Raw genomic sequence first — 10098 nt, forward strand, 5'->3', positions numbered from 1 at the left:
GACACCTGCTTCCCATATTGGAGCGCCTGGGTTCGAGTCCCAGTTCCTCTTCCAATTCCAGTTTACTGCTAAGGCAAACCCTGGGACACAGCAAGCAATAGCTCAAGTATCTGGGTTCCTGCCACCCACATGGGAGACCTGGACTGAGTTCTGGGCTCCTGGCTTTGGCCTTGCCCAGCCTTGGCTGTCGTAGGCATCTAGGAGTAAATCACCAGAAAGAAGAAATCTGTCTCTCTGCCTTTCAAATAAATAAATATATTTTATTTATAAATATATATTTATATGTACTTTTTAAAAAGATATATTTATAATATAAATAATATAATATTTATTACATATATATTTATATGCACTTTTTTAAAAGATTTATTTTATTTATTTGAAAGACAGAGTTACAGAGAGAGGTAGAGACAGAAAGCAAGGTCTTCCATCCACTGATTCATTCCCCAGATGGCTGCAATGGCCAGAGCTGCATTGATCCAAAGCCAAGAGCCAGGAGCTTCTTGCAGGTCTCCCACGTGGGTGCAGGGGCCCAAGGACTTAGGCCATCCTCTACTGCTTTCCCAGGCCATAGCAGAGATCTGGATCGGAAGAGGAGCAGCTGGGACCAGAAACAGTACCCATATAGGATGCTGGCACTTCAGGCCAGGACTTTAACCCACTGTACCACAGTGCCAGCCCCTATATATACTATTTAATACATATATATATATATATATATATATATAAAGGAAAAGCAAGAAAGCAACATTATTGTTTCTGGATCTTTAACTAACTAATTAATTTGAAAGTCAGAGAACAGAGTGACAGAGACAGAAATCATCAATCTTCTGATCCACTTCCAAAATGCCAACGGCAACCAGGGCTGAACCAGGCCAAATCCAGGAGCCCAGAACTCAATCCAGGTTTCCCCCCTGGGCAGCAGGGACCCCCATACTTGAGCCATCACCTGCTGCTTCCCAGAGCACGCTCCAGCACAAAGCTGGCATTGGAAGTGGAGCCAGGACCTGAACCCAGGCATTCTGATACGGGACGTGGGCAGCCCAACTGCTGCAGTAAGCATCCACACTGGGATCTATCGTTTCTGAAGGAGGAAAGCTGGGCTACAAGATTTGCCAACTGCAGGAACAAAGCCAGCGTTCACCAAGAAAGAGCCCTGCTAATGCAGAGGGGCAGCGTGTGACAGGACAGGACACTGGCCCCTGGCATGAAGTCTACCATGGGGAGCCCCTGTGAGCTAATCGCCCACCTTTTTTCTAGCCAGAATCTCCTTCCCAGAGACCTCAGAAGCCCAGGACAATGAGCACCAGCACAGGGATTTGTGGTGAAGCCACCCTCCAAATTCCATACTGAAGAATCAAACACGGCTTTGCTTGAACTTTATCCAAATAAGTAAAACAAAAATCAAAACCTGTGTTAAAAGCATAGAAAACATCACATACAATGTAGGTTAAAATTACAACCCTGTGCTAATCCTTGCAACAAGGAATACGTGTCATGCAGATGTCAAGATGTCAGTATGGTAAGCTCTCAAATTACCTTTGCCTATCCTGGCACTACCACAAAAAAAAAAAAAAAAAAAAAAAAAGCCATTTTTGCAACAACAACAACAAAAAATCTTCTGGCTTCATTGATTTCTGGAGGGCCTCTGGGTCTTCGGGGTTTCTGGTGTTTCTCCCATGAAGGGGTGTCTGTACCTCCTCCCCACTGACTGTTGACAGGCCTCACGTGCCCAGAGCCCCTCACACGTCCTTCAAGCAGCCCCCAGCACCACCGGCTTTGACTTCATGAAATCCTGCTTCTCCTGCAAGAACTGTAATTTTACTTTTCATTGTTTGTTTTGTTTTTGCGAAATGTCCTACAACCTGGGAGAGACAGATCAACAAAAGACAGTAGCTCCAGGAGCCTGGCTGGCCACCAGGGTTCAAAACAGAAGGGTGGATGATGGGGTGGAGCCTAATTTGGTAAATGACAAGTCCATTAACGAATATTTTCCTGTTAGGAGAATTTCTGCTTCCTGCCTATAACCTCCAGCTGTGGGGATCAGATACAGCTAAGCCAGTAATCTAACTCGTGACTATGCCGTCTGGCTGGTTTTCTCTATTTTCTCTACCCTCTCTACCTACCACCATCTTATCCTTTAAAAATCTCTCCAGGGTAGGCATTTAGCCTAGCAGTTAAGAGCCCCACATCCCATATCAGACACCCGAGTTCAACTCCCAGCACCAGCTCCTGACTCCAGCTTCTTGCTGATGCAGACCCTGGGAGGCAGCGGTAACTGCATTCAACTAATTGGGTCCTTGCCACACACGTGGGGGACCGGGACTGAGTTCCTAGCTTTCGGTTTCAGCCTGACCCAGCGCTAGTCATTGCAGCCATTTGGGGAGTGACTCAGTGCACAGCAGAGCTCTCTTACGCGCGCACTCTCTCTCTTTGCCTTTCAAATAAGTTTAGAAACCAATTTTTAAAAAATCTTTCTAGGGGCTGGCATTGTGATACAGCACATTAAGCTGTCAACTGCAATGCCAACATCCCATATGAGTGCTAGTTCTAGTCCCGGCTTCTCTACTTCTGATCCAGCTACCTGTCAATATACCTGGATAAGCAGCGAAAGATGGCCCAAGTGCCTGCATCCCTACCACCCATGTGGGAGACCTGGATGGAGTTCTAGTCTCCTGCCTTCAGTCTGGACCAGCCTTGGTTGTTACAAGCTTTGTTGGAGTGAACCAGTAGATGGAAGATTCTCTCTCTGTCTTTCTCTCTGTGTGTCTCTGTCTCTCTCTCTGTCTCTCTTTTTTCCTGCTCCCTCTCCCTGTCACTTTGCCTTTCAAATAAATAATTTTTTTTAATCTTTCTGGCAGAGCAGGAAGTTAGCCATCTTCATCAGTTCACCTCCCTCCCCAGCCCCCTAGTGCCTCTGCTGTATCCCCCATGCTCAGAGGATTCTGTATGACCACTTCCCTCCCAAGGCGTGTGGGATCTGGGTTCTGGGACGAGAACCCAGGCTGTACCCTCCAGAAGGCTGCAAGCTCCTGGAAGCCAAGTCTGACCTCACCTTTGCCTCTCTCACAGCACTGAGCAACCACTATGCCTTGCCCTTGGCAGACACTTTAAAAACTGCAAACCACAGTCTGCAAAGTCAAAATACAACCAGTCAGTCAGCTGAGCAGCAGCAAGTCCCTGCAGCCAGGGAACAGCCTCAGCTGGAGAGGTCACGGATCAACAGGGCTGGCCCTGCAGGGTCATTCTCTCACTGTTCATTATGGCCACTGGCCTGCCCACCTCTCAAGCATGCTCTCCTACCACTCCCCATGTGTCCCTCTTCTCCTGCCCCAGAACAACCTGCCATCCCCCCATGTCCAGGACACTGGCCCATATGCTCCCCGGGACCCCTTTGCTGCCACTTGCTGGGGAGCTCAGCTCATCCTACAGGCCTTAGCTAGGAAGGCATGACCCCTGTCTGGAAATGCACCTCTGAGGGTTTAGGAACCCAGCTTCAAATCTCTGCTCTGCCACTGAGCAGTCTCGGGATCCTAGCCAGTCACTTAACCTCTGAGAACCCCAAAGTGGGGACAAGAATGAGAGGCTGCGAGCAGAGTTCACGGCAGTGGCGGGCAGATTCGCAGTGCTCAGGCTGGACAGTGGGAAGCGGCTGCCTGCCCTCCCAGGCACAGTCCCCGTCACTCCACGCTGTGCAGCTCAGGGCAGCCAGTTCAGGTGCTTGAGCTGTCGCAAGGCAGGGTCTCCATTTCCATCTTCATGCTGTCACAGTCTGGCCCACTGCTCCGTCCCCAGATGTCTTCACACACACAAAGCCTGCGCCCCATTCTGGGTCTATCACAAGACGATGCCAGACAGCTGCAGCTTCTGGAAAACCGCCCACGAGCCAGGGTGGAAGTTACTTTGGGTGCTCACTTCACAAAGAAAGGATCCCAATCTGCAGCAGTGGAAGGACCTCTGCCCGCACCTCCCACACGCTCCCCTCAACCAGCAGCGTCCTTGGCACAGCACATGCAAGCACCCTTGAGCCTGGGACAAATCCCTGATGCTCCCAGCCTCGGGCAGGATCACCCACCACGTCCTCTGCCATCGAAAGCCTGAGATGTGCTCCAGAGGGTTTCTGAGGGGTCTAGCTGAGGAGAACACCTTGAACTTCTCTGAAGAAGTGACTACACCCATGGTCAGAAAGAGCTTTCACGTGAAAATCCTGTCCAGATCAGGTTTCTCAGCCACAACACAAGTGTGCCTGGGGGGGTGGGGGGGGGCAATATGAGTGCTTGGCCAGAGCCCTGGCCCTGGCTACTGCATGCTACCCACCAGTTTAACAACTGAGCATGTCTGCAGATGCTGACAAGGGTACCCCGGGGACGGCGGGGGGAGCTCTTCAAGACCTGAGCCCGTTCGGCCCAACTCCTTTCTTTCTGCCTCAGTCAGTCAGGGAGGAAGGTTTTTAGCTGCTCACAAAGTCCTCCTTGAAACACTGCCTTCCGGTCCCCAGGGAGTTTTGTTTCGCTCACAGTCTGGAGGGCAATTGTTCCCAACCCCAGCTGCATGTGAGAAGCCCCTGGAGGGCATCACAAAAAAAACAAACCACCAGGGCCAGCGCTGTGGCATAGCAGGGTAAGTCTCTGCCTGCGACGCTGGCATTCCATATGGGCGCCAGTGTGAGTCCTAGCTGCTCCACTTCTGATCCCACTCCCTGCTGATGGCCTGGGAAAGTAGTAGAAGATGGCCCAATTGCTTGGGTCCCTGCACCCATGTTGGAGATGTGGAAGAAGCTCCTGGCTCCTGGTTTTGGATTGGTCTAGCTCTGGCTGTTGTGACCATCTGGGAGTGAACCAGCAGATGGAAGATTTCTGTCTCTCCCTCTCTCTGTCTGTAACTCTGCCTCTCAAATCAATAAATCTTGGCTGGCGCCGCGGCTCACTAGGCTAATCCTCCGCCTGCGGCGCCGGCACCTGGGGTTCTAATCCTGGTCGGTTGCTCCTCTTCCAGTCCAGCTCTCTGCTGTGGCCAGGGAGTGCAGTGGAGGATGGTCCAAGTCCTTGGGCCCTGCACCAGCATAGGAGACCAGGAGAAGGCACCTGGCTCCTGGCTTTGGATCAGCACGGTACGCCAGCCACAGCATGCCGGCTGTAGGGGCCATTTCGGGGGTGAACCAACAGAAAAGGAAGACCTTTCTCTCTGTCATCACTCTCTCTTTGTCCACTCTGCCTGCCCCCCCCCAAAAAAAAATCAATAAATCTTTTTGTTTTTTCTATTTGTTATTTTTTTCTTTTTTTCAAGATTTTTATTTATTTATTTGACTGGTAGAATTATAGACAGTGAGAGAGAGGGGGAGACAGAGAAAAAGGTCTTCCTTCTGTTGGTTCACTTCCCAAATGGCTGCAACGGATGGAGCGGATGGAGCTGCACCGACCTGAAACCAGGAGCCAGGTGCTTCCTCCTGGTCTCCCACGCGGGTACAGGAACCCAAGCACCTGCGTCATCTTCTACTGCTTTCCCAGGCCACAGCAGAGAGCTGGACTGGAAGAGGAGCAGCCGGGACTAGAACCAGTGCCCATATGGGATGCCTGCGCAGCAGGAGGAGGATTAACCTAATGCGCTATGCCGCTGGCCCCTCATATAAATAAATCTCAAACAAACAAACAAAAAAACCCCACCAATTCAAGAGATCAGAATCAGTTGATCTGAACATGGACCTTTTTTTTAATTCCTTAGGTGGGCTTAACACGCAGTGAGGATGGAGTGAGTCATGTCTTTTTTTGTTTGTTTTGTTTTGTTTTAAGATTTTATTTATTTAGTTGAGAGGTGGAGTTACAGACAGAGGCAGAGAGAGAGAGAGACAGGTCTTCCTCCCGTTGGTTCACTCTCCAGATGGCCAATCCGAAGCCAGGAGCCAGGTGCTTCTTCCCGGTCTCCCATGCGGTGCTGGGCCCAAGCACTTGGGCCATCTTCTACTGCCTTCCCAGACCATAGCAGAGAGCTGGACTGGAAGAGGGGCAGCTGGAACTAGAGCCGGCGCCCATATGGGATGTCGGCACTGCAGACAGAGGATTAACCTACTGCACCATGGCACCGGCCCCCGAGTCATGTCTTTTGATTCCACCCTCTCCCCCACCTTCTGGTTCTGGCAGTGCCAAAGCCATTGAGGCAGCCACAGTGGGGTCAAGGGGGTTTATTAGCCTGCCCATTCTTGACCATGACATATCCTCTGCATACTTTGTTTCCTGGCCTGCATGTGACTTGCTGGAGAGAATGGAACCTGACCTACCTTCAAGCAGCCTTCCTGAAGCCTTATTGATCCACACACTGCTATCCTACAGAACTTTCTTCCAGGGTGAAAATGTTTTCTATGTGCTCTGCCCCCCACAGCAGCCACTACCATGTATGGCTATGAAGTACTTGAAATACAAAGCAATTAATTTTGAATCTGATTTGATTTGAATTCATCTGAGTTTAGATAGCCACATGTGCTAAGGGTCACTATCCTAGGAAGCTCAAAAAGTATGTCTATCCCTACAGTCACAGAAATTAAATCCTGAGGGGCCGGTGCTGTAGTATAGCAGGTTAAGTCACTATCAGAAGGACCGGCATCCCATATGGATGTCAGTTCTAGTCTCAGCTGCTCCACTTCTGATCCAGTTCCCTGCTAAGGTGCCTGGGAAAGCAGTGGAGGGTGGCCCAAATGCTTGGACCCCTGCACCCATGTGGGAGACCTGGATGAAGATCCTGGCTTCTGGCTTCGGACTGGCCCAGCTCCAGACACTGTGGCCATTTGGAGAGTGAACCAGTGGATGGAGACCTTTCTCTCTGTCTCTCCTCTCTGTCTGTAATTGTCTTTCAAATAAATAAATCTTTTAAAAAAATTAAATCCCATGGCCTCAATTCCCTAGAAGAGTGAAATTTACAAAAGTTTTTATCTTCACATATGTAAACTCAACAGTCTCAAAATTATCAAACATTATCCCAATTTCCAGCAAGTAAGACTCAAGGTAGGAGAAATTTTAAAATATAAAATGTTCGACACATTGCTTCTCGGCCTTTTGGCTAAGACCAGGTTTAAAATGTTCGACTTGTATGGCTAGCTTCCTAGAATATTCCAAATACTTGGCAATGAGAGGGCCATCTCTGCCCCCATTTTTTAATATGCCCCCTTGTAATAACTAATTTAGTCACCAAAGTAATCAGGAATTTGGGAAGGAAGAAAAACATAACAAAGTGGATTTCCACTCTTAGCTGCTTGCTAGCCTTCAAGGTTAAAACACTCAGCCTTGCTTTTCCTCCCTCCAAACACAAAGACAATCTTGGCTGCTAACCTCTGGCCCCCAAGAAAGGCCTGAACCCACACAGTGCAAACCCCAGACCCCTCTAAGGTTCAGTGTGTTCTCGTATCGTCAGATTTCTTAATGACTTGCAACTGCGCAAACTGTTTTCCCACACTCATTCTGGGCACACAGATCATCTCCAAACTCCAAAGTTCATAAATTTTGGGAGTTACAAAACAGGGAAGGCCGATTCTGCCTCTTACTGCCAAGGACGGCGCTGAAGAAGGCCTCATGGGCTCTTCCGAGCACAAAACCCACTGCCTTCTGCTTGGCCCGAACTCCCTTGCCCACCTCTACGCAGCATCAACAGGAGCCACTTACTGAGGACTTGGTATTTCTCCAGTCTTTCACCACAGCAGCCAGCTATCACTCAGTCTTCCCCGTCATAGCCAATGTGTTCTGAGGGCTTACACACACGCTGGGCGCCGGGCAGTATTTTATCTGAGCGCTACCCCTGCTCTCTGAAGCAGATACCGTTACCAGAGGCTTAGGTAACCTGCCAAAGGCCGCCCACAGAGCTAGTAGCAGAGGTGAGATCTGGACTCACGTCTGTCTGACTTTCCAACGGGAATCTTTTGGACTATAAACAAAACAAACACGCTGTTACAATGCAGGTACCAGGCTGAGTCCTCCTCCTCGAGGTCAGGCTGCAGCTCAATGAAGGAGTTTGAGGTTGCAGGGCTCAGAAATCCGGGGCCTATTATCAGCTCAGAAACCACACCTCTGCCCCCTCTCTGATTCTCTCTCTGCCTAGGGAGGCACAACTGCACCCAAGAGGACAAGACAGACGCATGCAGTAGAACCTTCCAGTGCCACCATGGGTGTGGGGGTAGGAAAAGCTTTCAGCTGGGGGCAGGGAGGAAAGCAGGGGACTGGTCCTGGAGGAAACAGCTGGGCTGGACCAAAGGGATAGGTGAGGTTTAGACATCAGAGTTCCAGGAAGGGCGTCCCCAGAAGAGGAAACCGCCTAAGCAGCAGTGAGAAGCCTTGGGTGTGCTGGCTTGACCACAGCAAAGGAAGCAGGGAGGGAGTGGGAGGGGGTGGTCAGGTTGCAGAGGGGGAAGGGGCAGGGTCTCTAGGGGGCAACACTAGTGGGCCAGGGCAGCACAGGGCGCCCAGGAGTCCCCAGTTACCCAGGACCTGCTCTGCATATCCAGCAAGTCCCTTCTCATCTCCTTGAAAATGGTACTGAGGACCCCTTGTCAGTCTGAGCTCTTGATGCTACTACGGAAACAAGTTGGTGCCAGGATTACAGGTTACTCGTTTCTGATTTCTAATTTCCTATATTATAAAAATGTCGTTGGTAAGAATTTATTCGTTAAAACTGGGGGAAAGGTCTAGTGGTTCAGAGTGAGGTTAGACTGCCTGTGGAAGCCTCACTGGCCTCCTCTGAGAAATGAGCCCAGCAGCGCACCTGCCTCCTGGAGCTCACCGGGGAGAGGCAGGTAACCTTTGATAGGTTAGGCCACGGCCTGGCACCGGGTTCCTGCTGCTTCTACCTCTGCTATTAACTACAAACTATTTTAAACCTCCAGCCAGAGGGAGCTGGCCATTAGGGAGTTCTGAGGAAGCCAGGAGGGTAAGAAAGATGCTGGCTACCAGGCCTCAGCTGGGGGAGGGCCTTCCTCTATTGCCCTTCTTAACCACTCGCCTAACAGGCCATAGAAGAGCTCAAAGCACACATCCCCTGGATGCACAGCCTGCAGACCCGCAGGTGCCTCTTCCTCCCTCCGGGCCACCTTCTGCCAACTTGGCCTCCCCTGCCCGTGTCGGGGTTCGGGGGCGTAAATTGTGCAGGCGTTCGGCCCTGTACCCGGTGTCGCACAACCCCCATTTCCCTGGCAACAGGGAAGCCCCGGCTGCTAGCGGCGGCGGGGGATGCCCGGGTGGCCGGCGGGCAGCGGACTGTCCCAGCGGCTGCACCGGCATCCTGAGCCGGGGGTCTGGGGAGAAGGAGGAGCAAGGGCCGGCTGGGGTGAGGGGTGCTGAGAGGCTGCGGGAGGGAGCTATCAGCGGAGAGCTCTTGGGGGTGCAGATGTCTAGGGCGACGCGGGGGAGGCGGCACGGGGCGTGACGCCCGGAAGGGCGAGCTGCAGCCCCTCTCCAGCATGTGGGGGCGACCGGGGCGCACAGACCCCCAGCCGTGCCGGCGCGGGGAAAGAGCGCACAGGGGCTGGTGCAGGGGCGGAGGGGGCAGAAGCGGAGTCGACAGAGGGCGCAGGTCGCCATCGGTCGTCACCGTGACCCTGAGCTGATGGAGGCTGGCAGCCCAGACCCGGGAAGTAGGGGGTGGGTCACGGGGCCAGCGGGGGCGTCCCCGGGTTTCCCTCCTGGGCGCGCATCTCCCGTCCCGTCCGGCCCCGCCGGCGCTCACCTGACCGACCTCAGCCGCCCGGATCGCTGGCCCACGGCTCGCACCCGGCCGCGCAGGTACCCGCGCTGCTCTCAGCTGCCGGCGCCCAGCTCACGCACGACTCCTTAAAGGCGCAGCGCGCTGGCCTGCGTCCTCCGACAGAAAAGCCGGCCCCGCCCGCCCGCCCTCCCGCCCTGGCCCCTCGCGGCGTCCCTCGGCAGCCGCCTTTGCGCTCGGGGACCCCGGGGAGCGCTGCCTCCTAGCCCCTCCAATAGAGTTGGAATCCTGCCCAATCCGACCCAGCAACCCGTCTCCAAGCCAGGCCGGAGCCAGGCCAGAGCATGAGCGCCTACTGTGTTTCAGTGGGGCAGATTCGAGTCACCCCGCCCGGGAGGAGCTCGCTGCGGGGAGGTCCTT

General features: G+C 52.6%; 1 protein-coding gene across 4 annotated transcripts in view; it reads right to left on the reverse strand.

Moving 5' to 3' along the window:
- ABHD6 (abhydrolase domain containing 6, acylglycerol lipase) overlaps window positions 1-9841 on the reverse strand; it is a 58995-nt gene extending 49154 nt beyond the window's left edge. Inside the window, exon 1 of one of the 4 annotated variants that reach the window (XM_008260838.5) lies at window positions 9703-9841. The gene's annotated coding sequence lies outside the window, so the exon portion shown is untranslated. Of the gene's footprint in view, window positions 1-7649; window positions 7817-9702 lie in introns of those variants that run through there. The other 3 variants (XM_008260839.5, XM_089306027.1, XM_002713272.6) reach the window with 3 other exon arrangements.
- Window positions 9842-10098: the final 257 nt, after the last annotated feature.

Source organism: Oryctolagus cuniculus, chromosome 10 (genome assembly GCF_051225735.1).
Source record: "Oryctolagus cuniculus isolate XC-2025 breed Fujian yellow rabbit chromosome 10, ASM5122573v1, whole genome shotgun sequence".
NCBI lineage: Eukaryota > Metazoa > Chordata > Mammalia > Lagomorpha > Leporidae > Oryctolagus > Oryctolagus cuniculus.